Source organism: Eumetopias jubatus, unplaced genomic scaffold (genome assembly GCF_037043125.1).
Source record: "Eumetopias jubatus isolate StellerSeaLion01/CBP00866 unplaced genomic scaffold, mEumJub1_p1.0 scaffold_10, whole genome shotgun sequence".
NCBI lineage: Eukaryota > Metazoa > Chordata > Mammalia > Carnivora > Otariidae > Eumetopias > Eumetopias jubatus.
The window spans coordinates 50,172,554-50,198,720 of record NW_028274816.1 but is presented as its reverse complement, the minus strand read 5'-3'; the positions used below and the strand labels follow the sequence as shown (position 1 = coordinate 50,198,720).

Genomic DNA, 26,167 nt, shown 5'->3' with positions numbered 1-26,167 from the left:
TATAAAGCAAAAAGAGAGAACCAAACCCAATGTCCGACAACAGGAGAATGGCTAAATAAATTACTGCATGTCTCATTGTACAACCTTAGGACGTTTATTTATATACATGTGCAGATGCAATCATAGAAAAAAGACTGAAGAAAAATGCTCAAAAATGTCAGTTGGGGTTAGTTCTTGGTGCTGGGACTACCAGTGATTTTTGAAAATGTGCTCTTTCTACCTTCCTGTAGTCTCCCAAATTACCGTAAATGAATGGGTTTTCAAAATCAGGGAGACAAAGCAGGACGTTTCCATTCATGTAGCTGATTTCCAATTCACTAGACGCATATTTCCTGGGAAACAGCTATGTAAGAAAGCAGGGAACAAGGAAGACCCTTCTCTGCCCTTTGGCCGGAGAAGGGAGACAACGCATGAATTGAGTGCCTTTACCAAGTACACGTGTCAGCACAAAGCGAGCCGAGGAGAGGATAAAGGGAAGAACAGGGTGCTGCACAGTGGGGGGGTCAAGGAAGGCTTCACGAAAGGGGTGGTGGCAGGCAGAGGGGGACAGAGGCAGCACGTGCAAAGGCCCCAGCGTGTTTGGAGGCAGCGACCCCACCCGAATGCCCTGTAGGTAATGAACCTGCTGAGCAGCGGAGTCCCATGAGGCTGGGTAGCCATCCCTGGGGGGGGGGGGGCAGGAGTGGCATGGCCCCGAACAGGGACAGTGCTGGCACAGAGAAGGGGACAGACTAGAGAGGATCTGGCCATTTCCTCACATGAAGCGGAGCTCCACAGCCTTTACTCCTAAGCTGGATACCAGGTGCGTACAGGGCGCTGTGCCAGATCTGGTCACAGAGATGCGGGCTGTCACTCCTGCTCTCACCCCCACACTCCTCGGACCTGAGCGGGACGGAGATACGAATAAACGAGCCATTTCAGGTCACTATGTTTGGCCTGACCATCAGCTGCCAGGGCTGGGCTCAGCTTTAAGAAAAACAGACAACTTTCCAAACAAAAGCCAGCCCCAGCCCTCCTACAGGGTGGGACGTACCTCGCAGTCCTTCCCATCCAGGGTTTCATAGACTCACAGGTGCTGCTCAGGAGGCGTGAAGGCAAGGCACCTCACACCTGACGGGCAGATGAGGAGACGGAACACAGGGCGGTGTCCTTTCTCCACAACAAGAACTCAGGCCCTCAGTGGGAGACTATGTCACGCTCCCCACCAGGGGGCTGCTCCAGGTGCCGAGGGCCTCATACTCGTGGCTGCACGGCGGAGCCTCCAGTGTTGTTCAAATCCAAGCCCACCCTCCTTCCTTGAGAGAAGTCTGAATTCGTTTGCAGCAGCAGGATGCCCATCCAAACAGCCTGCTCCTCGGGGTGCCTGGGTGGCTCAGTCGTTAAGCGTCTGCCTTCAGCTCAGGTCATGATCTCAGGGTCCTGGGATCGAGCTCCACGTCGGGCTCCCTGCTCAGTGGGGAGTCTGCTTCTCCCCCTCCCTCTCCCCCTGCTTGTGTTCCCTCTCTCTCTGTCAAATAAATAAATAAAATCTTACAAAAAAAAAAAAAGAAAGCTCACTCTCCCAGGTTCCCTTGCAGCTAGGGCTAACTGTGTCCCATTCTCATCAGTGAGAGGTTAAGTGGAAGTCTGCTGGGGGTGGGCAGGAGGTCTTCTGGTAAAGCTACTGCTTTCTAGTAGAAAGGACTAAGCTCAGCCAGCACATGCCTTCCACCTTTCTCCTTCCTGGAATGTGGACACCATACCTGGAGGTGAGGTAGCCATCTTGTGATGGGAGGCTGCAAGCCACATGCTGAGGATGGCGGGGGCAAGGAGTCAGGGGAGCCCACTCTCCTAGCCGGTGGCCCTGCCCCAGTCTACCCATGCTCCCTTCCCTTCCTGTGTGCCAGAGAAAAACTGTTGCCTTATTTAAGCTACTGCTTGCTGGCTTCCTGTTACGTGTAGCAGACTATAATCTTGACTGGTAGAGGTCCTACCCAGATCCTCATTTTACATATAAGGAAACTGAAGCTCTATGAGGGGAGGTCACTAGCCCAAGGTTACACAGAGCCAGGAAGAGATGAGGCTGGATGTGAGCCTGTATCCCTAACCACTTCACAGCAGCATCTTAAATCTCAGTCAAGAGTACTGGCTTTAGAGAAAGCTTGGCTTCAATTCGCTTCTCCATTTAGGAGTTGGCTTGTCCATCGCCCACACCGGAAGCATGAGCTCCACAAAATGTGGACTCTCTACTGCTCACTCCCCACCACACAGAACAGCACTGGGCTGGTGGCAGGTGCTCAACACACACACACTAAAGGGGCAATGACTGAGTGACTCTTCTGGAAAACAGGAATGCCACCCTTAACTTCACAGGAGGCTGGGAGGGCTCACTGAGGAATAAATATAAAGCACAGGGCCTGATGTCCAATTAAGTGCCCAATAATTGATTCCATTATTGCCAAAATGGAGGCTGTGGCTCTCCTCTTCCAAAGACCTTTCCCCATGACCAAATGGTTTTGCCAACTCTAGATGATCTTTTTTTTTTTTTTTTTTAAACTTGGGTTCAAAGATGATTTCTCTGTGCAAACTATCCGTAACTCACAAGCCCAAAACCCCCAGGACTCCCAACTAATTCCCAACCACGCATGGCATCCCTGCCTCCCGGCCAGGCCTCAGCCTTGGGTTCTGCCAGGAGTAACTGCCCAGCACTTTGCACATTAACCCTTTCTCTTCCTGAGGCCCGCATCCCAAGCTGCCTCCTGAGTGATGCCTTCCCTGACCCCCCTACCCCATCTGGTACTGCCCCCCGCCCCTGGGAAGCCCTTGGGGCCCTCCCTGTTGGGTGCTGCGCGTACACGCATCTGCCCTCCGCAAGACCAGAACTCCTGGGAGCAGGCACCACCCCTCCTCTCTCCTGCCTCCCTGGGGGTGCGGGCACCCAGAAGAGATGCTCACCGGCATCCGGTGAATGGGAGAATGAATGATCACACTGCCTGACATTTATATGGGTCTACAATGCGCCTGGCATTGTTCTATGCGCTTTATGCAATACTAACCCATTCGCTCCGCACGACAATCCTTTGAGAGGTACTATTACCATCTCCATTTTATACACCAGGAAACTGAAGCCCAAGGTCACACTGCTGGTAAATGGCAAAGCTGGGTTCCAATCCTGCTAACTCTAGAGTCCATGCTTCTAACCTCTTGGCTCTCCCACCTTGTTGCATGAGTAAATGCACCAATATCCATGGCATGAAGAAAAACACCTGGGGCCGGGCCTGAGCGGAAGGCGAAGCTCACTTCCTAAGCCAGAGCACACATTCTCACTGGCCTCCCTGTAACATTCCAAACCTATTCTCCTTTGCTTACCTGCCAATATTGATGCTGAAAAAACCAGGCATTAATTTTTCCAGCTGAGACCTGAGAAATCTGCTAGAAGGGAGGGTAGGGAGGGGCTTCCTGATAAAAGAGCAGAAACATGGTCCTGACTGGCTCCCCACTTCCTGCCTTGCGGCTATGAGAGGATGTGACAGCTGGAGCCACAGCAACCATCTTGCAACCATGAGGAGAAGCTAAAAATGATTTCAGAAGCACACACTTGGGCTTCTGACATGTAGAGCTGTTGAAGCATCCCAGAACTGCTGAGTATCTATTACTTATATTCCAGGCTGAGATACGAAGTATTTAGAAACCAGTATGGCACAGGCAACAGGCAATTATAAGGGATGGCAGCTGGTGAACAATGCCAAACGCCAGCCCTGCTTGAATCCAAATACTTGAATGTGAACGCCCTGAGGATGAGTATCGATGCCAGTTTTGTTCACTGTTGTCTCAGCACCAGCACAGTGTTCCACCCACAGTCAATGTCCGGTGAATGATCCTAACCGACTTCCCTGGAAGTCTGCAGAGGGTTGTTGACAGCACAGGACCTGAGTACCAAATACCAGCGGCCTAGCTCCCAGCTCTGAACAAGGCGGCTTCATCTCCCCCAGCTTCAGGTCCCCCCTCTGTGAATATTTACCTCACAGGGTTTGGGAGGGAACTTTGATAAGCCCTGTGTGTGCAGCACTTAGACAGGACCTGCTGTGATGCTGGGGACGTGTGCTAGCTGCTATCCGCCCTCCGCCTCTTTCACCCTGGCCGTCTCCTTGCCCGTCAAATGGCTACCATGATCTGTCTCTCCTTTAAGGAGACAAAATCTGAAAAAGTACAGAACAAAGCAGCCTGCAAGCAAATGGCAATTCTCATCTTTGCCTTGGTGTGGTGTGGCAGCTAAGAGCGTGGAGTCACAACGCGGGTTGTCTGAGTCTGAATTGCAGTTCCACCATGTGACCTTGGCCAGTCACTCGACCTCCCTGTGCCTCAGTTACCTCACCTGTACAATGGAAATAACAGAAGCACTGCCCTCACAGGGTTGACATGAACATGAAATGAGTTAATATGCAGGGGTGTCCGGGTGGCTCAGTCAGTTGAGTGTCCCACTCTTGATGTGGGTTCAGGTCATGATCTCAGGATCATGAGATCGAGCCCCGTGTGAGGTTCCACGCTCAGTGGCAGAGTCTACTTCAAATTTTTCTCTCTGCCTCTCCCTGTTCATGCTGTCTCTCTCTCTAAAAATAAACGAATAGAATCTTTAAAAAAAAAAGAGTTACTATGTAAAGCTCTAGAGCAGAGCCTAGCATAGGTGATCACCAGGAATGTTAGCTTGCATGACCTTGGGCAAGTTACTGAACTCTCTTTCTCTTCTCTAAGACTACTAGTCATACTGACCTCACAGGATTACTGTGAGAATTAAGGAGGTTAACCTACGTGAAGTGTGAAGTACTTGAAACCGGCCTGCTTTACGAGAAGGGCCCAGTTACTGTTATCAATCCTCATCATCTCTGACTGGGGGGAGGGCTCTCTTGAGGACTGACCGCCTACCCTTTTATTTTACTCCCGCACTGTTGTTGAACTCCCTTGTCTGCATATCTGGCACGGCCCGTGGTCCCCTAGGCTCCGCCCACCTTCACAAAGCTAGCAGCTCCAGGAGCATGAAGCTCTGCTTGTAGGCACAGAGTCCTCGGGAAGGCTTCCCTCAGGTCATGGCACAACCCAGTCCTCTGACAGGAACGAAAGGGAGTGTCTTATCTGAACCTAGGGTGGGGGGAGCTTGGAGAGGCTCCCTCCAGCAAGGGAAGAAATTGTAATCATGGGCAAATGGCCTTGAGCCTCCCAAGGGAGGCCTGTCCCAGGCAGCAGCTGGCCGGCAATGCCCGAGGAGCTGCCTCAGGTTTCCCGGGAGACCGAGGGAGTCCAGGGTCCCGGATGGTGCTTATCACCAAGCAAAGCACCCCTGACCAGGCCATTTAGATGCTCTGGTTTTCTCATCTATAAAATGGGTATCAACTTCCCTGATTGATCCATTGCCTGTCCACCTCCAGCCCTGCTCTGAATCACAGGGGTCTACATTTCCCAGGATTCCTGGTTAAGTTCAGCCAATGGGGGTGCTTCTCCCTCTCACCCTCCACCCCCACTGCCCTGGGCTCCAGTAATACCACCTCCCCGTTGTGTTCCTCCAGCTCTGGGTCTAGTCTCAGGACTGCCTCCCTGTCCCTGTTTGGTTCCCCTATTCCTCCATCACTCATTTAACCAACTTCTCTGTGTTGAATTCCCTCTGCCTAAAATACCTAGAAATACCTAGATGCTGTTTTCCTGACAGATACACCTGTCTCACTTGCCTTTTAGGGGCATCTGAGAACGAAGGGAGAAGATGCACCTGGAAAGTGGAAAGCACCACACGAATCAAGGGTTATTTTATGGAAATAGCCTCCTCTCTTCCATAGGCACAGGCGCATTGTGAGAGTGGTGTTTAAACCGCTCCCGAACAAAATGATCCGATGTTGGAGAACTGCTTCAAAATAATCCAAAGGCAGGGGGATGATGAAGCGTCCTTGGCCATGTGCCAGGAACGACAGACTCCGGTGACAAGCCTGTACCTGAGGGCTCTGTATGCTCGTCTTTCTACCTCTGGAAATGTTTGAAATTTTTCCATTATTAAAACAAAAACCAAGAGGCAAGAAAAAACTGGTCCTTGTCCTGTGGGTGGGGGTACTAACTGGCAGAACCTTCTTTGAAGGCAATTTGTCAGTTATTAAATTAAAACCATGCACATCCGTGGACCCAGTGACTCCAACATCAAGAGAAGCGCATACACGAATATAACACCGCACTTTACACGCATGTTATATATCAGAAGCTCATTACGCGCACTGAGCTAGATACAATTACCGTCCCCATTTTACAGAGGAGGTAAGTGAGGCACAGGATTTCAAAGTCACATGTTGAAGTCCCAACCCCAGTGCCTTGGAATGTGACTGAGTTTGGCGATTAAGGCCTTTAATGAGGTAAATTAAAAGGAGACCATTAGGGTGTGTTCTAATCGGATCTGACTGGTGTCCTGATAAGGAGAGCTTAGGACACAGAGAGACAGTGGGCCCCATGTGCCCACAGAGGAACAAGTGCAGTTGGGCAGATGCCTACAAGCCAGGGAGGGAGGCCTCAGAGGAAACCAACCCTGCTAGCACCTTGGTCTTAGACTGGAAATCTTAGAACTGGAGAAAATGAATTTCTGTTACTTAAACCAGCCAGGCTGTGTTAACGCTTTGTTATGAAGGCGACAGTGAGCTAATGCACTAGGTCACACAGCCAGTCAGTGCCGGAACCAAGACACAAGCCCAGGTCACTTGGCTCCAGGGTCCACACCCTTAATATTGACCCTTAAGACGGCCGTGACACTGCCAACTGTTTACAATGATTGTTATCTCCAAGAAGTGAGATTGGAGGGGTGTGCAGGGAAAGGAGGAGCAAGATTCTCAATGTTTACCTTACATACTTTTATAATGTTGACGTTTTTAAAAATTCACATAGCGCATTTTAAAAAATTAAAAATAAAACCACATACGTGCAAATGAGTATATGCCACCCACCCAAATGTGGGAGAGAGGAGTATATCCAGGCCCAATTTGTCTTTTTACAAGTTTCACTATAGTCTCTCTCATGCTTCCTAAAAAGCCGGCAGAGAGAAGCCAGAAATGCCTCCACAGGCGGACAATTTGCAGTGAATTAAAAGAAAAGAGAGGGTAAAATATTCGAATGTTCAGACACTTTACAACCCTCAATGATGATGATAGTGATAGTAACTGCTGATATTTTCATATCACACATATGCTAGATACTTTCCACAATGCTTCCTATGTATTATCTCATTAAATCCTCAAACTATCCTAGGATATAGATACCATTGTCGTTTCCATTTTCTATTTAAGGAAACTCAGGCTCAGAGAGGTTGAGCAACTTGCCAGGTTAAATGGCAGGGTCAGGACGTGAACTTAGGCCAGCCGGCTCCAGAGCGTGGCCCTGATGACCGTGCCCTTCCCGCGTCATTTCATCTCTCGATGGGCCACTCATGCCGAGGGAGGCCTGAGTCCGGGTAACAGGTGCAGGAGGAGGCAGGAAGTAGCCCTCAGCCAGACTAGCAATCTGAGACCCCAACTTCACTGGCTTGGCACAAATTAGGAAGCAGAATAAAAGCAAATGGTGACAAGTCAACGGGGAAAGCTGGACTCTGCTGCACCCTGGGGGGCACATGGGCCAGAGCCGCCTCGTGAAGAACACCCCAGCTATTCCTGGGAGGAGACAGAGAGCTGTCTTCTGCCTTAACATGACCCCTGGATGTAAACCCCAGGGTCTCAGAAGGACATAGATATGCGGATGTTCAGAGTGCCGTCTGTGGTGGTATGGAGCTGGGGGTGACCTGGGTGCCACACCGGGGACTGGAAACGTGAGGAGTGACAGGTATACATCACGTTCAGCTGTCCAGCAGGCAGACACAACACACTGGAACTCACAGAGTGACCTGGTCAATCTCAAAACTTGCTGTTTGGGGAAAACCAGAAGAAACAGACTGAGATACGGAGCCCTAAACCACTTCTGGAAGCTCTTATTCAAATTTCAGTGTGTATTTTGCAGGGGTACGTACATAGCTCTAGACACACCACACATACCTCAGAATAGGGGGAGGAAGGGAAGGACAGAGAATGAAGGAAAAAGTAAGAAAAACCTACCCACTGAGAAAGGAGGCAACACACACTGTTGATGCCAACAGACACGTGGTCTGTGGGAGACCAACTCTACTTGTCTGGGTGGACGAACTGGCAGAAGGCAGAAACTGGACACAAATCACTCTACTCCTTCAAAAGAAAACCAGATTTCTGTGTTCTCAAATGCCACCATCTGTTGGGCCTGACACAGCTTTTTAACTTAGTGAGCCTGGATCAGGGACTGAGTTTGGAGGCCCTTTCCAGCTGTGGCAGGCATCTGGCTGTCTGCTCTGTACCCATTCCTTTTTCTCCTGGATAAGGGACCCCAAATGGTCATAGGCAATCAAGGTGTGGCATTCCTCAGGTGACCTGATTGGCCTGGCGCGGGGGGGGGGGGGGGGGGGAGGACATGACCTAAGCGGGACCCATCATAGACTAAAGGAAGTATTTATAACACACGAGGGATGGGCTCCCCCCCCCCCCGCTCTCTCCTAATGTCGTGGACAAGTAAGCAAGTGGCCCTCATTGTCACTGGCAGCCATCCTGGGACAAAAGGGCATACACCTATCTATAATTATATCTCTCCATACTAGGATGAAGCTAACCCTGAGAACCTGAGTCCCTGATGATAGACATTTGAGCTGCTGATCCTACCCCACCTGACGGCCACCGCCTGATGGACATCTAAGACACGTTAAATTTCTTTGCCATTTGGCCAAATGATGTCAAGGTTTTGTTACTTGGGACTAAGAGCATCCTAACAGGAACCCACAAACTAGGCAGCCATTTTCTGACCGTTAAGAAGGAAACCTCTCTGCGAGAGGGAAAGGGGGGCTTCAGAAACACCCTGACATAAGGAGATTATTTACAGGTCTCAAATTGCACGTCCCCTGCCCGCCCAGACTGCCCCACACGTGACGCCGCAGAAACAGCCAGTTGCGGTGTCCTTTGTGCGCGAGGGCTCAGGAACCTCCCACCGCGGGTTACTTTGCTGCCCTCATCCATCACAAGAGCCGAGCTGCAGTAAGCATCCTATGTTCTATTTCTCCTGATAACAGCAGGGGGTTAATCCCCAGCTGGTTGGAGATGCGGATGAGAGTGGACAAGAAAGCCCAGCCCGGGCTCTCCTGCAGTGGCTCTGTTCCTGAATCAAAGGTCGGACTTCTGGATCTGGGCTCCCCCAAGATCTGACGACAGCGGGGCTCTCTGAACTAGCACGTGGTCCGAGTCCCTCAGCGAGGAGACCCCACCGGCTGCAGTGTATCATCATCGGTCCATCAGGATCAAGGGAAAGGCCCAGGCAAAACGACTGGGAACTCAGAGGAACCTGAGCTCTGCAGTCAGCCTATGCTGGGCGCCCATCACTGCTCTGCCACGAGGCAGCCCTGTGACCATGGACCAGAGATTTCACCAGCATTGCCTCATCTATAAAATACCAACAGAAGTACCCATCTCACAGACCTGTAGTGCCGATCAAATAGACTGACACTTGGAAAGTGCTTAGCATGGAGCCTGGCACAGAGTAAAGGCTCAATAAATATGAACTGTTTTATTATCGTTATGATTTGATGGAAGATGCTTAATTACTGACGTATAAGCACATACGTGTACCTGTTCTGAATGCACAGGTAATGAATTTTGACACCTGTCTACACCTGTGTAATCCACACCCCAAACAAGACATGGGGGCTGGCCAATGATGCATATTAACGGAGTAAAATGTGTTCTGAGGACTCGTGGTGGCGTACGGGTGATTATCAAGCCATTTTTTCCACATGAACGATGAGGCTGGAGCCAGGACACCTTCCTTGCACACAAACCCCCTTTCCAGACTTGTGTGGCCAAACATGGGAGGAGGACCACCAAGCTAGGGTCCGGGAGTTGCCCCAGCTCCTCTCCCCGGGGCGGTGGGCTGCCACACCCCTAAAAGGCTCACCAGCAGGTTCACTTGTCTCCACACTCAGGTTCCCTTGCGGTAGCTCGCTCTTACCAGATTCTTACACCCCAGTCTCCCCTGCGGCAGCCAGGTTCATTCAGAAATGCCAACATGGCCAGGTCCCTCCCCTACCTGAACCCCTTCCGAGGCTGACCTTGGGAGAAATGGATAACCTCTCCACTCTTCTCTGACCAGAGCCACCCTCCACTCCCCCTTCCTCTGATTGGCAACTTGTTTGAAACAGAAATTTTTATAGAGGAAGCTGTAGACTCACGTACACTTGTAAGACACCGTGAGATGCCATATACAGGCATACCTCGCAGAGACTCTGGGTTCAGGTCCAGGCCCATAATATAGTGATTATTTTAAGAAAGTGAGTCAAATGAATTTCCCAGTGCATATATAAAAGTCATGTTTAGACTGTACTGTACTCTTTTAAGTGTGCAAGAGCATTATGTCTGAAAAACCCCCAAAGCGCCTATCTTAATTTATAAAATACTTTATTGCTAAAAAATACTGGCCATCATGTCTGAGCTTTCAGTGAGTCGTAATCTTTTTGCTGGTGGAGGGTCTCGCCTCGATGTCAGTGGCTGCAGACTGATCGAGGCGGTGGTTGCTGAAGGCTCAGGGGGCTGTGGTAATTTTTAAAAAAGACAACAATGGAGTTTGCCACATTGATTGACTCTTCCTTTCACGAGTGATTACCGTTAGCATGTGATGCTGTTTCATGGCATTTTATCCCCAGGAGAAGTGCTTTAAAAAAAAGTCAATCCTCTCAAAGCCTGCTGCTGCTTCATCAACTAAGTCTATGTCATATTCTAAATCCTCTTGTCATTTCAACAATCTTCACAGCATCTTCACCTGGAATAGACTCCATCTCGAGAAACCGCTTCCTTTCCTCATCCATGAGAAGCAGCTCCTCATCCATTAAAGTTTGATCATGAGATGGTAGCAACTCAGTCCCATGCTCAGGCTCCACTTCTAATTCGAGTTCTCTTGCTGTTTCCACCACATCTGCAGTGACTTCCGCCACTGCAGTCCTGAACCTCTCAAAAACCAAGAGTCGGACGCTCATCCGACTGAGCCACCCAGGAGCCCCAACAACATATATTTCTTAAATAATAAGACTTGAAAGTCACAATCACTCCTTGATCCATGGGCTGCAGAATGTATGTTGTGTCAGCAGGCATAAAAACATGAATCTCACTGTCCATCTCCATCAGAGCTCTTGGGTGACGAGGTGTATTGTCTGTGAGCAGTAACATTATTTTGAAAGGAATCTTTTCTTTCTGAGCAGTAGGTCTCAGCGGTGGGCTTAAAATATTCTGCAGACCATGTTGTAAACAGATGTGCTGTCATCCAGGCTTTGTTATTCCATTTATGTAGCATAATTCTTCAGGGCCTTGGGATCTTCAGAATGGTCCATGAGCACTGGCTTTAACCTAAAGTCACCAGTTGCCCCGACCAAGAGAGTCAGCCTGTCCTTCGAAGCTTGAAGGCCAGGCAGTGACTTCTCCTCTCTAGCTATGAAAGTTCTAGATGGCGTCTGTATAATGGTTACTGTATGTAGCCATTTGGGATTGGCTTTTTTCCTCGGGTTCATCTACACTGATGCATGTTATCAATAATTTGTTCCCTTTGGCTGCCGAGTAGGATATCATGGTATGGATGTTACCAGAGTTGGTTTAACCGTTCATCAGCTGAAGGACACCTAGGCTGTCTCCAGTTACCAGCTGCCGTGAACAACTGTGTGCAGGTTTTTGTGTGAACATTAGTCTATTTCTCTGGGATAGATAGATGCCCAAGAATGCAATGGCTGGGTCACAGAACAGCTGCATATTTTTTTTTGAAGATTTTCTTTATTTATTTGACAGAGAGAGAGGAAGAGAGAGAAGAGCAGGGGGAGCAGCAGAGGGAGAGGGAGAAGCAGACACCCCACTGAGCAGGGAGCCAGATGTGGGGCTCGATCCCAGGACCCCGGGATCATGACCTGAGCCGAAGGCAGACACTTAACCAACTGAGCCCCCCAGGTGCCCCCCATATTTAATTTTTAATAAATTGTCAATCTGCCCTGCATTGGGCTCCCTGCACAATGGGGATTCTGCTTCTCCCTCTCCCTCTGCTGATGCACTCTCGCTCTCTCTCTCTCTCACTCTCTCTCCCTCTCAAAAAAAAAAAAAAATCACCAATCTGTGTTGGCAAGTGGCTGTACCATTTGATATTCCCACCAGCAGAGTACGAGAGATCCAGTTTCTCGACATCCTTTTCACTGGCAACTTTGGTTCATTCATTCAACCCAGACTGACTGAACAGCTCCCATGTGCCAGGTACTATCCTAGGTACTATTCTGGGTTTACAGTAACAAACAAGACACGTACTTTGTATCACGTAATCCGTATCACCATAGGATCGTATATGCTAAATGGTGTAGGCAGGCAACACACAAGTCAACAAGTTGATTATGGTAAGTGCTGCAGAGAAAATCAACAGTGATGCAATAAGGAGAGTGTGTGCAGGTGTCAGCAGGGCGGGTGGGCAGTCACCCAGATGGCCTGGGTTTGAGTCCTGCTCTGCCACTTCCTAGCTATATGGGTCAGTAAGTGAGCTGCTTATCTGTGCCTCAGTTTCCTCATCTATAAAACCGGTAGTATCTACCTCCTAGGGCTGTTGGGAGGATTAAAGGAGTCAACAATACCCAGAACACACTTCAGAGCAAGGACCAGGCCTGGACGGGGAGCCCATCTGTTTCAGAGTCTCTGTAAGAGTCTCTCAGCTATGTGGGTGGCACAGCTAAGGAGCCACAGTTGCAAGCCTTGTGGATTTCCTAAGATGCAAGGCACCCAAGTGCTCTGGAGGGAGGTTGCCCTCCCCCTGGGATCAGAACTCTCCTCTGGGAACAGGCAGCCAAGGGCACAGCAGAGCAAGGGACAGCAAAGGCCTCCACTTATTGAGCCACCGGCAGAGGCCCCTCCAGCAGAGTGGCTGCTCAGGGTACCTGGGTCTCTCCGCACCCCAGGAATCTGACACCATTCCCAGGCTGGAGGGGGTGCTGGCAGACTCACCTGGGCCCGCACTGCAGGGTGAGGGGCACTGGCAGAGGGCCTCCCCAAGCAACTGGCCCACAAAAAGAGCTATTTCCTGTGCCGGGCCCGAGGAGACAAAGGTAATTTGGAAACTCCCCTCTCTGTCCTCTCCCGCCTCTCTCCAGGGCCTGGTCCAGAAGAGGGAACCGAGAGAACATACTGGTTGGCATCTTATAAAAGAAACAGGGAACCGGGGAGGGAGGGTGCTGTTGGCAGCTCCGTGTCTGGGGGGAGACAAGGTAATCTTTGTGGGGAGCGCCCTCGGGCCCTTCTCGAAGGGGAAGCGAGGCCCAGAGACTTTCCGAGGCAGAGGCAGGGCTGCTGGGACCTGGGCTGCAGGCCTCCCCGTGGTCTGGCCTGGGCTGGCAAGCTGCTGCTTTCCCTGGGAGCCGTTGAGTCTGGAACCAGGGCACCTTCTCCTTAGATAAAGCTCCTTTCACCCCTGCACACTGAGTGGCCGGAGGACAGCGTACTTCAAGGTGCTGCGTGTCGGGGGAGGGCTGGAGCTGCTGCCAGTGACCCTGGCTTGCAGCAGGTGGAACAAACTGTCCTAGGGGAGGGAATCAGGACACTGAGCCTTCAGAGTACACGCAGGAGTTAAAAAACCAAACCAAACCAAACAGTGTCACTGCTCTCCTTAAAACCCTTCTGTGGTTCCCAGGGGCCGTGGGAAGAAAGTCCAAATCTCTTATCACCAGGCCTAGTATGACAGGCCTGCCGACCCGGTCCCTGCACCCCTGATCAGGGTCCGTACCAGGTTCCTCCAACATGCAATAGTTTGGGGGCACCCGATGCCCAAGTGCCATTTCCGATCATTCCTTCCCCCTAACGCCCATGGCGGGGAGGAGGGAAGATGCTCACTAGGGACAGAAGCTCAGACCCATAAGACACTTTTGTGACACTCTGGAATGACAGCCTCTGATTCCAAGGTCCCCTTCAAGTTCGAGTCCGTCCCCAATCAGAGAAGACATTAATTTCACACATTTTTACTGTGCAACTACGGTGTGTTGGATGAGGTGGCCTGAGCACTAGAGACAGAGCGACAAACAGGACACACGGGGCCACACGTTCACACAGCTCATTTCTGCTGGGGAGGTGGACGCCAAGGCCCAGCCTTGGAGCAAGATCAGTCAGTGGTTGCCCGGGGTGGGGGGCGCAGGGGGGAGAGCAGGAGGAACAAACAAGTGGAGCATGAAACTATTCTGTACTGTACTGTGATGGTGGATCCACGAAAACCCACAGAACAGAGAATGCAAAGAGTGAACCCTAATGCAAATGAGGCACTTTAGCTAATGATAATGAACATCAGTTCATCAGTTGTGACAAATGTACCACACTAACAGGAGATGTAAAGACCAGGGGAAATCGTGCGGTGGGGACAAGTCTCTGTGATCAATTTCCTATAAACCTGAAAACTGCTTTTCAAAAACAAAAACCCCCAAAAGACCCCCAAAGCCCTCTCTTGAACCCGCTCCCATCAGCCACTTGTCCATCACGCTGTCTGCCCTCCCTTGGCCTCAGGGGCTCTGTGCTCCCTGGGTCTCCCCCTCCCCTGGCCCCCCATTCCCACCTGTTCTGTGGATTATCATGACTCTGGACAGCTTTTCTCTTCTCTATCAACACCCCTCCCTTGGTGATCTCGTCTAGTCTCCTGGCCTTAAATACTGTCCCTTTGCTGAGGACTCCTATATTTCCTTCTGCAGCCCAGACCTCTCCCCTCAACTCCAGACTTGAACATCCAGCTGCCTCCTAGCTGGCTCACACAGCTCCCTAAAAGGCATCTTATGTTTAACAGACCCAAAGGTGTATTCTCGATTCTTCATACCACCTTCACCTTCTCCTTGCAAACCTTCCCTCAGGTGGTCCTCGACCCAACACCTTCCCTATTCACCTGGTATTGAGGCCAAAAACTTAGTGCCATCCTTCCCAGGTACCCCCCCACCCCACCCCGCCCACCCAGTCCATTTGGCCCCACCTTGAAAATATTAGGATCTGCTTACTTCCCCGCACAGTGTCTCTTGCCTGGACCATGGACTTGGCAGGAGCTTCCGCCCTAGTTTCCTGGCTCCAACCCCTGTTCCCACACACAGCCAGAGGGACTCTGTTAACATGACTCAGATCACGTCTGTCTTGTGCTCAGAACCTTCCCACTATACATTTAGGAGAAAGCCTCAGTCCCTACAAGGCTTCCCATGGAATTCTCTGACCTCATCTCCTCCCATGTTGTCTTTTGTTTTAGCCATTGAGATGGGTGTGTAATGGTATCGCCCCGCGGTTATCATTTGCATTTCCATGATGATGATTAAGAAAGGTGAGGTATGCACTTTAAATAATAACAATAAATCAGTACCCATCAACACAGCATTTATTATATGCCAGGCACCATGCTAAGTGCTTTTAGACTGCGTGATCCCTTTCCAAACCTCTTGGGCCAGATGTAGTTTGGAATTCTGGATAATTTGGATTTTAGACGGGCAAAAGAGCCGTACCCTGGCAGGGTCTGGGGAAGTATCCATCACATGGATATTTCTACAGTAATGATAATCGGTCAGTTTGGATCATGTTCCAATCTGGGATGGTGGATCTGTATGAAATCCCTAACTCTCCACAACCATCTTAGGAGGTAGGTAGTATTACCACCTCTAGTTTACAGACGGGGAAGTCGAGGCACAGGGAGGTTAAGTGCTTTGGCCATAGTCCCGCAGGTAGAACTGGAAGCCTGGAGTCCCAACGCAGGCCATTTTTACTACAGTCTTCCACCCCAGTTCTTAGGGTTGCTGACAGGAAATGAATCAATGCTTATATGAGTGAATGAAGAAATGAATGAATGGAATCAAAAGTTGGGGAAGTTGGAGAACCCCGGCTCTCCAGCTAAATTGCTCATGGCAGGAAAGTCAAAGGCACTGAGCCAATTCTGTGAGTTGAACCTAATCAATGTACTTTGAATCCAAGATCTGCCCAGATAGAAGGCAAGATCCCCCCCTCCCCCAATAGATCCTCAGGAATAAGAATTGTCTTTTAGAGTTTCTTTATTACCTTATTTCGAACACAGCACTACTTAGCAGAGACACATTAGCTCCTAAAGGCTTAAATGATACTGGTTTCCATAACAATAAATAGGAGGCCTATGTTATAACAGACTTAGAAAATATTTCCCAAGGGCTGTAAGTCACTTAAACAGGCCTTTTAAAGATTCTTTTACAAAGGAACAGGGACAAATAATTGTTAAGCAACATTTTTTAAAAATTTTTAATTTTTAAAGATTTTATTTATTTATGTGTCAGAGAGAGAGAGCACAAGCAGGGAGAGTGGCAGGCAGAGGGAGAAGCAGGCTCCCCCTGAGCAGGGAGCCCGACGTGGGACTCGATCCCAGGACCCTGGGATCATGACCTGAGCTGAAGGCAGCTGCTTAACCGACTGAGCCACCCAGGCGTCCGCAACATTCATTTATTTTAAACAAACTACTTGATGTAAAGTCTTACGAGGCATTAAACTAGAATTTGGGAAACTGAAAAAAGTGTGTGTGAGGTAATACTGAAACCTGTCTTGAAGCAGAGTGCCACTGGGGGAGATGAAATTCCATTTTCCTCAATTTTTTATTCATATTGGAATGATTAGTCTGATTGACTCAAAAACAAGTGCTTATGTAACCACTCTTATGTGTTCATATTCATTCGTTTATCCATTTTCAGTAACTGTCCTTAAAAAAAAAAAATCAGGTTTTTTTCTCCTAGAGATTTTATTTTTTTAAGCAATCTCTACATCCAACATGGAACTTGAACGCACAACCTGAGATCAAAAGTCGCACGCTCTATGGACTCAGCCAGCCGGGCACCCCTAGGGTTTTGTTTGTTGTTTTAATTTTTTAAATGTAACAAAGTAAGTTAGTGTGGTTGGCTATATTTTAGAAATCACCAATACACAATTAAAAGGGGAATTAAAAAAAACCCAAATGTCTGATATGTGACTGGGTTCCTTAGGCTTGGGATATCGTTACCAGCGAAAACATAATACATAAGTTCAAGAAGTGCCGTATCACGCTTTCAGATGGACATGGAAATGATGGACTTTGGAAATATGTATAAATGGCCCGAAAAATGACTCTCGTGAAAAGGATGCCTGTGAAGAGTAGAACATTGTTTTTTGAAATGTGAGAAGATGTAAGCAACATTTACATTTCACCATTTTTTATATCATAATGATTCTAAATGTGTCACGAAATAAACTTAAACATAAATAGACACCTGATTATGTCATCTATAGTCCCTATACAGTTCAAGTAGGCCCCAAAACTTTTTTAAAAATCTCTTTGAAAAGGTGGGGAAACACCTTGTTCTAGGACACACACTGGGAAGGAACACATTAGCAAATGTGATCGTCCTGGAGGATTCTGGGTCCTTTGATTTCTTCTTCTTTTTTTTTTTTAAAACAACACGCCAAGTATTTAATGATCAGAGATGCAAACAATACAGCTTTTTAAATGTGAAGCTCACCCAAGAACACGATATAAAGTAGTAGTCCTCACCCTTGGCCACACCCTGGAAACATCTGGGGAGCTTTAAAAGAAAAAACATCCCACGCCTGGTCCCACCCTCGGTGATGCTAATGAGCTGGTTTGGGGTGGGGCCCAAGCCTTGGGGTTTCTTAAAACTCCCCACGTGACTAATACGTTGCTTTGCGAGGAGGAGAAGCATGGAAGCAAAATTTCTCCAATTTTTTTTGGCAGAACATGTTACTAAGTGTCTTTTAGAAAATAAAAAGGTCCCAGAGCCAAAGAAGCAGGATTCTTTCCTGCAAGATTTCTGAGCCCGTAAAATGCAAATGTGGACCATGACTTCTGCGGGAAGAAGCCACAGTGCAAGGGGGACACCTGTGTGAGTCTGTGTCTGTCTGTCTGGTCAACATTCCTTCTTTCGAGCAGCTGTGCCATCAGCAAGCCCTGTCCACCCCACCTCCTAACCCGCCCCCATCCTCCCTCTCCCTGTCCTACTGTGGTCCTGCTTTCCATGGTCTCCTGTCTGAAGCAGCCACTGCCCCTACAATTCATTAGCCACAAAAGTGAGCTAGTGAAGGTGCCTGGGGCACGCAGAGTTTGAAAAAGCTTTTGCTTCCAACTGACACTGCCTACAGTGTCCCTAGGTGCCACACTAGGACTGTGGACGGGGCCTGCCTTAAAGTGAAGGCAGCCAGGGCTGTGACAGAATGAACCTGGGTCCTCAATGCCACCGTGCAGCTGCCAAGTCATGGGCCCAGAAGGTGGCCCAAAGAACCCCTGGACTTGGGAGTTGGGGAGTCCACCCATTCCCCAACAGCCTCAACTAACACAAATGGGGTTTCCTGTTATTTGTAGCCAAAAGCATCCACGCCCTACACTCTCTGTGAAAGCACCCTATTTATTGGTCATACTCATTTTCCCAGGGGAAATCACCTTATTTCTTTTTCTCGCCGCCTCCACAACAGCAGAGACATTTGTCTGTCCTGTTCACCACTCTGTCCCTAGTACCTGAAACACCACCTGCCAAAGAGCAGGGACTCGTTATTTGCTGAAACAATGACTGAGCTCAGTTCTGGCAACAGCTCCTCAACGTAGGTGTTCCAAATACCCAACTCCTCCCAATGTCTCCCCCTTGTCACCCTGCAGTTCCACTGGCCTTTCAGCTCCTTCGCAGAGCCGTGCTCTTCCCAGGCCAGAACTCTGAGGATGCTGTTCCCTCTACCGGGAATGCTCCCTCACATTCCACTAAGGTCCTCTCCTCCCTCCGGCCTCCCCTCAAGTGTCAGTCCTTACCACAGACATCTCCTGACCCCTCCAAACACATCGCCCTCCCTGGGAAATGCACCTGCACTTAGTGCAGATGCAATCACACAGCTGTTTCTCAGATTCTGGTTTCCTCCCTTGAACTGAGTTCCATGAAGGTGGGGACCCCTTTGTATTTCCAAAGCCCTAGAGGGCCTGGCACACAGAAGGTGCTTAATAAATCGCACAACTGACTATTGTGGCCAGGACACTTACTGCTCACTGAACACTTTCCAGCCCCCATGCGACAAGTGCTGGGTGTGAGCAGAACCGAACTGTGTCCCTCTGGGCCTTGGCATCTAAGTGCTATGTGACTCTGTCATTCCCTCTCCTGCCAGTGACCCTGGAAGCTACTGTTCTAGTCGTGGGGCTTCAAGACGGGAGCCCCCGTCGACCTGCATCTCTGAGGTACAATATAAAGCACCCCCCACCTGACCTGCCTGGTGTCACGAGTGAGGAAATGACATCTGTGGGGTCCAGCTTCTAGGATTTTGGGGTCAACCTGTTACCGCAGCAGAATCTTGCCTATTCCTGTGAATGGAGGCAGGCAGCTCGATGCAGAGACCATTGTGACCACAGATGGGACATGAGGAGCAAGGCGGTGTGGTGTGCCCTCTGGTCACCAGAAATGAACCTCAGTGAAGGGAAGAGAGAATAAGGGGATGGAACAACTCGTCCCTGGGGAATTGCCACTTTCAATTCCTGATGTGAGGGATGAGAGGACCCAGAGGGGCGCCGCCCCCCCCCCCCCCCCCCGTCCCCAAACAGAGCCTGCCTGGGGCTCTCATCAAACACAGCTCCTTAGGGATCCCAGCCAAGTCTCAGCCCCTGGGGACTGGAGGAGGCTGCTCAGAAGCCAGCAACGGCCTGGAAAACCCGATTAGCTAGAGGAAGCTGAAGCAGCAAGACTGCAGGAAAGGGCCTGGGCTAATTCGGGCTGACAACCTTCCCTCGGAATCACCCACTGGGGCTCTGCCCTCCCGGCTCCATCCCAGAGAAAAAAATCACACTGTCAGGTCTAATTTGGGATTCGGCTGACGGGCTGAGCAGAGCATCCATGCGTTCTGGTCACAGAGGTCAAGGGCAGCCCACACGCTAGCGGCCAGTGCTGAAAGGCCCCAGGACTAGTGAGTTGGAAAAGGACTGGGAAGCCAACAGCAGTGGGTTTCCAACACACACGAAGGCCGCTCTGCTCTGCTCCCACGAGATTTCTGGCCCAGGCCTTGGCGGTACAAGCCCGTTCCCAGAGGACAGTGCTGCTATATCCAGCCTGGGGCTAGATGCAAAGTAAATAGTCATATTTGGTAAATAAATCATAACGGCACCAGCGAGTGCTTATTATCTTATAGGTCGGAGACGAAGCTGCCTAACCTCTGACACACAGTAAAGGCTAATGCAGATAAGCCTTGATCACCCACCACCTCGTCTATTATGTAACTACTTGGCACCAGGCACTACTCTAAGTATCTGAGCTCCACAATCACTTTTCAGTTCTCAAGGCTTAGGAGGCCCCTGGGTTGCACTCCCTACACTGGGCTTAGCTGGGCCCTGGAGCCTGTGCTCTTGGCCACCATGTCAAACCATTTTTGATATCGCCATTTTGATTTCAAGAAGCTTGCCCTGAAATCCCAAGGCAGGGTTTGGTGTCCCCTCTGAGTTTCTGCAGCCCTGTGGCTTCCCGTGTTAGAGCTCTCATCACTCCAGGCTGTTTACCTACAGAGCTCTCCCCAAATACTATCTCTCAGGAGGGCATCCCTGTAAGCCTAGGGCCCAGCACTGGACTGGGAAATGGTAAATGCCCCATGTCTGTGAGACAGATGGATGGTGACCCAAGTCCCAACCCCTCATTTTACAGAGGAAGGGGGGGTGGAGATTCAGAAAGAAGAGCTATAAGGGGTAGTTTCACTGAAGAAAGGGGACATGGAGAAGGAGAAACTGCTCCTTGATGAGTCTCTTCCTCCTCTAAGGCCCAAAGCTGCTTCCAGGAGCCTCTTCTGACCTCGGGGCTAGCGAGGTGAGGTATCTCCTCTGGCGGCCCATCACCCCCTGGGTTTCCCCCCATCCAACCCTCACCGCTCTGGACAGTCACTGTCACTGAGGGCCTGCCTCCCTCACTGGATGAGGAGCCCCACAAGTGCAGGGTCCACCCGGCCATGAGCTAGTCCCCACACCACCACACTACAGGGCTGGACACAGAGGAGGCTCATGATTAAGTGTGTGTTGAATCGGCCAGCAGAACCCGAAGAAAGGAAACAAGGCCAGAGCCTCATTCTAGGAAGAGGAATTAAAAGCACAGATGCAATTTGCAAAGGGGAGAGGCCAGGAGAAGTCTTCTCAGCCACCGATCCGCAAGCCAGGAAGAAGACGTGGGGTTCGTGCTGCTTACCAGGACTGGACCAGACCCAGGGAGAGGTAGTTAATGCAGCGTGGATGTGGTTCACAAGAAAGCTTTGTAATGACTGAAACCTCCCCAAAGCAAAATATGTGGCCCTGTTCCTCCCTGGCTGGAAGGATTTAAACCGAGGTCACAGAGCCAGGAGTCTGGGACCCCAGGACCTCTTATGAGGTAACAAAGCGCAGTGCCAAGAGTGAAGACTCTGGAGACAGACTGCAAATGTCCCCGCCCTTGCTACTCTACTTGGTTAAGTGGCTTCACCACTCTGTGCCTCAGTTTCCAAGTCATTACTGTGGGGGAGATCACAGCAGCGACTTCACAGGGTGAGTGCGGGCGGGTGGGGGGGAATGAGATCATGCACGTAAAGTGCTCAGGGAAGGGCTGGGCACAGAGTCAGGACCCATTAATGTTAATGATTATTGTTTTTCTTTCCCTGTGGAGCCAGACACTGTTGGCTAGCTAACCCAACTGACATTCTTAAGTCCCTCTTCCCCTGGTTTCTGCCGCAGGAGAAGCTGGACAGCTAAATGAAATTTCCCACCTTCCCTGGAGCTATGGGAAGCCATGTGACACATTTCTGGCCAGTGAGATGTAAGCGGAATCTTCTGGGGGAATTTTGGCGGGGGGTGGGGGGTGGTGGGAATACTCAAGCAGCTCATGACTGGAAAAGACGTGCTGCTTGGGGACCTTCCCCTCCTTGTCATGGCTAGAGCCACAGCAGCCACCTTGCGACCTCGAGGGGAAGGCTGAGCGAATCCAAGAAGCTCCAGACCAGACACCACTCAGCCTCTGAACTAACCTCTCAGCCAAGTACCTCTGGGTTTGTTGTTACAGGACAGAAATCAATCCTCATTTTTTTTTTAAAGATTTTATTTATTTATTTGACAGAGAGAGAGATAGTGAGAGAGGGAACACAAGCAGGGGGAGTGGGAGAGGGAGAAGCTGGCTTCCCGCTGAGCAGGGAGCCGAATGTGGGGCTTGATCCCAGGACCCTGGGATCATGACCTGAGCCGAAGGCAGATGCTTAACGACTGAGCCACCCAGGCGCCCCAATCCTCATTTGTTTAAACCACCATGAGCTGGGTTTTCTGTTCTTGCAGCTAAAAGCATTCCTGGCTGATGCACCCACCATAACACAAATGGCTCAGGGCACAAGTCCATGCTAACAGTTGGCCAACCTCCGTTCAGGTCTTTGGGTGAGAACCCCTGACCTAGAGGAGAATGTGGCAGACTGGGCCTGAACAGTGCTTACGAAGCCTCAGTCACCATATTCTGCTCTTCCTTTTCAGCTGTATCTAGTCCCATCTGTGCAATTATTCACTTAATATTTTCTTTAAACCACTTTATTTTCATTTTTAAAATTTTATTTTTAAGTAACTTCTGCACCCAGCGTGGGGCTCGACCTCACGACCCCAAGGATCAAGAAGAGTCGCACAACTCCACCGACTGGGCCAGCCAGGCGCCCCAGTAAACCAATTCGTTTTTAAACTTAAATATATAGGGGCGCCTGGGTGGCTCAGTCGTTAAGCGTCTGCCTTCGGCTCAGGTCGTGATCCAGGGTCCTGGGATCGAGCCCCGCATCAGGCTCCCTGCTCCGCGGGAAGCCTGCTTCTTCCTCTGACCCTCCCCCTGCTTGTGTTCCCTCTCTCGCTGTGTCTCTCTCTGTCAAATAAATAAATAAGAATCTTAGATAAACTTAAATATTTATGTATATGTATACATATATTTATGTACATGTGTATATGTATATGTAAATATATATATGTATACTTAAAAAGGAAACCACAGTACTACCAAAATGAAAAGTTGGCATCTTTTGCTGCAAAACTAACTTAATAACTAATAATAACAAATACAATGTAAACAAAGTATGTTCCTCCACAAATCACTGAAAATTAATCTGATGTAACATAATTTGGGTTCATTGGACTGGTAAGAATCCTTCATTTTTGCCTTCTATCAGGGAAAAAAATATCAGAAGATCTGGCAATGCGAGCATTTTCACAGGGGAACTGAGGGTGAGAGCTACGTAGGGGCGGCCCCTCGGAGAGGGGCCACATTGTCCTGTTTGCCAGGATTCCCAAAACCCTGTTCTGAAGTGAGATAATTGGTTTAGCTCTCCCGCAGGCCCGTGGAAGAATTAGGTTGGGCACCCGCCTTACTGATTCCATTCGGGGCCTCCTCAGAGAGGCCTTCCCGGATTACCTTGCCTAAAATTGCCCGTTTCTCCCAACACACCCCTTCCTGCTTGACTTGTCGCTGCACTTCTTCTCCCCACCCAACTTCTCCTACGTTCACCTGTTTGTCTGTTATCTTATTCTCCAGGAGAATGTCGGTTCCCGTAGGGAAAGGATTCTGTTTTGTTCATTCCTGAAGCCCCAGCGCCTAGAACATCACAGAAGGGTTTTAAATGCATATTTACTGTTATGGTCGGGAAGCACAAGGGAAGACCGAGGAACCATTTTAGCCTGGAGAAGATCAAGCAGGCAGAACAACCACACAGTGTGGCATCCTGAGTAGGATCCTGGCATAGAAGAGGGTCACTGGCGGAAAAGTAGCAAAACATGACTAAACCCTGTGATTTAGTTCATCCTACCGGGCCAGTGCTCATTTCCTGGTTCTGGTAATCGTGACAAGGTACATTAAGATGATAACGTGAGGGGACACTGCGTGAAGGGTCGACACGTGAATTTTCCATACATTTTCTGTAACTTTTTTGAAATCTAAAATTCCTCCAAAACAAAGTTTGTTTGTTTTTTTTTTTTTAAGATTTTATTTACTTATTTGAGAGGCAAAAGGGAGAAGCAGGCTCCCAGCTGAGCAAGGAGCCCAATGCAGAGCTCGATCCCCAGGACCCTGAGATCATGACCCGAGCCGAAGGCAGACGCTTAACCGAGCTACCCAGGCACCCCCAAAATAAAAAAGTTAAGAAAGAATTGTGCTAAGAAGCATTCTTTGATGGAAATTTGGCCCCTTGAGACTGTCCCACAAACACACTCCGGGTACGTGGGCAGAGCCTTAGGCCAGGAGGAAAGAATGTGAGGAGATCCAACAAACAGCCGAGAGAGAAGTGGCTGTCTGGATTCGCTCAGTTCCCAAAGCTTGACTCCCTGGTCCCTGCAACTCGGCCAACAGCACTACCTGCATGCGGTCTGGATGCCAGAATCTTCTGGTCTCCACTTTCCATACTGTTAGGGTCATTTGGTGCTCAAGGATCAGACTATGTCCCCCCTCCCACTGCTCCTGAGCACCCTGACTGCATCCTGCCAACAAAGGTCGGTGTCCTCATTTACGAACGCCCCACTAGCAACTGGAACGTCACTGCTTAGTCTATGCCAAAGAAACAAAAGAGGATGTTCACTAGCAAAAACTCCTGGAACCTAATTATAATATATTCAAAACCTTTCTATTACAGGTATTTACTATATGTACATATTTTAATTACGTGTAAGTACCTATACTGTATACTTAGCCTGAAGAGAAACAGCACATCCACACGGGGGGGGGGGGGGAGGGCGGTGAGGGGGTCAGTCTGTATCTTGACTGGGGTGGCAGATACACAACCGAATGCATTTGCTTCAACTCAAAGGAACTGGACATCCAAAGAGTGGATTTTATTCTGCGTAAATTTTAAAAAGTAAATGGAGTTAAAATTGAAATTAAAATTTAATTAAAAAAAAGTGTAATACACCGACAGATGCTATGAACCAAGATCTCTAAGCTCCGCCGTTGCTGGGGACAGTGGGAAACGTGCTGCAGAGGCTCCCACACAGAGCATGGCCTCTTCTCTCTTCATACTGCAAAGCACGTAAGTGTGTCTCTGCATAAGGAGGGACTGTTCGTGTGCGGGAAGAGGTCTGGCAGGATGCCCCCCGACTGCTGACGTAATTACCTCCGAGGGAGGACGTCAGGCTTGCGGGTGACGTGTAGGACAGTGAAGGAGACTTCCATTTTCCCTTTGATACCTTTTCAAGTAAAAATAACAGAGGCCTATGTGTCCTAGCCGCACAATTTAAGCAAACAAAGAGCCACACTGTACTCACCCTCCGGATGTTCTGGACACTAGTGCTCCTTGAGGGTCCCAGGAGAGCCGAAGTCAGAGACTGTGCATCTACAGAGAAGTACAATACGAGGTCATGTCTTTGGCCAATGTGAGCCTTCCTGCTCCAATTTCTGTCAGTCACAAATTCACGCCCTCAACGAATACTTATTGAATACCTGCTCTATGCTCGGTACGCCGGTGACCAAGACAAAGTCGCTGCCCTCAGAGAGCAGACATTCTAGGAGGAGAGGAAGACAATAAATAATGCGGAGTCAGGGAGTGGCGAGTGTCTTGAAGGAAACTAAGCAGGGTGAGCAGTGATGGGCCTGCTGCTTCCCAGACTGGTCAGAGGAGGACTGAGGAGAGGACAGACACTTCAATGCAGGAGGACCACAGACTATGCGACTGTCTGGGCAAGAGCCTTCTAGGCCACGGGAATGAATGGCCAGTGCAAAGGACCTGAGGCACAGTACGTGTGTGGAGCATTTTAGGAGCCAGCAGGCGGCCTGTGTGCCCGGCGCAGGGTGAGTGAGGGGACGAGCTGAGGGAGGGGACAGGGGCAGATGGAAGGCCATTATGAGGATATTTCCTTCAGACAACTCTGAGCAGAGGAGTGGCAGAGAAACAGCACTTGTCCTGACTTGTAACTTTATATTATTAATTTATGTCTTAAAATATTTAGTATGGTTGTTCATATGTGAACGGATATTTCATGAAAACTTTGTATTATGAATTCATGTTTCTGAATATTTAGTAGGGTTGTTCATATTTGAGTGGATATTTTATGGATGAATGAATGTCTCCAGGCTGAGCGGCCGCTGTCCATCGTGTTCACCCTCACATTTCAGTTGAGG

The 26,167-nt window shown here is 49.6% G+C and overlaps 1 protein-coding gene across 1 annotated transcript in view; it reads right to left on the bottom strand.

Moving 5' to 3' along the window:
- Nucleotides 1–26,167, bottom strand: part of SIPA1L3 (signal induced proliferation associated 1 like 3) — a 222,560-nt gene that overhangs the window by 110,368 nt on the left and 86,025 nt on the right. Inside the window, exon 2 of the mRNA XM_028090625.2 lies at nucleotides 25,315–25,382. The gene's annotated coding sequence lies outside the window, so the exon portion shown is untranslated. The remainder of the gene's footprint in view (nucleotides 1–25,314; nucleotides 25,383–26,167) is intronic.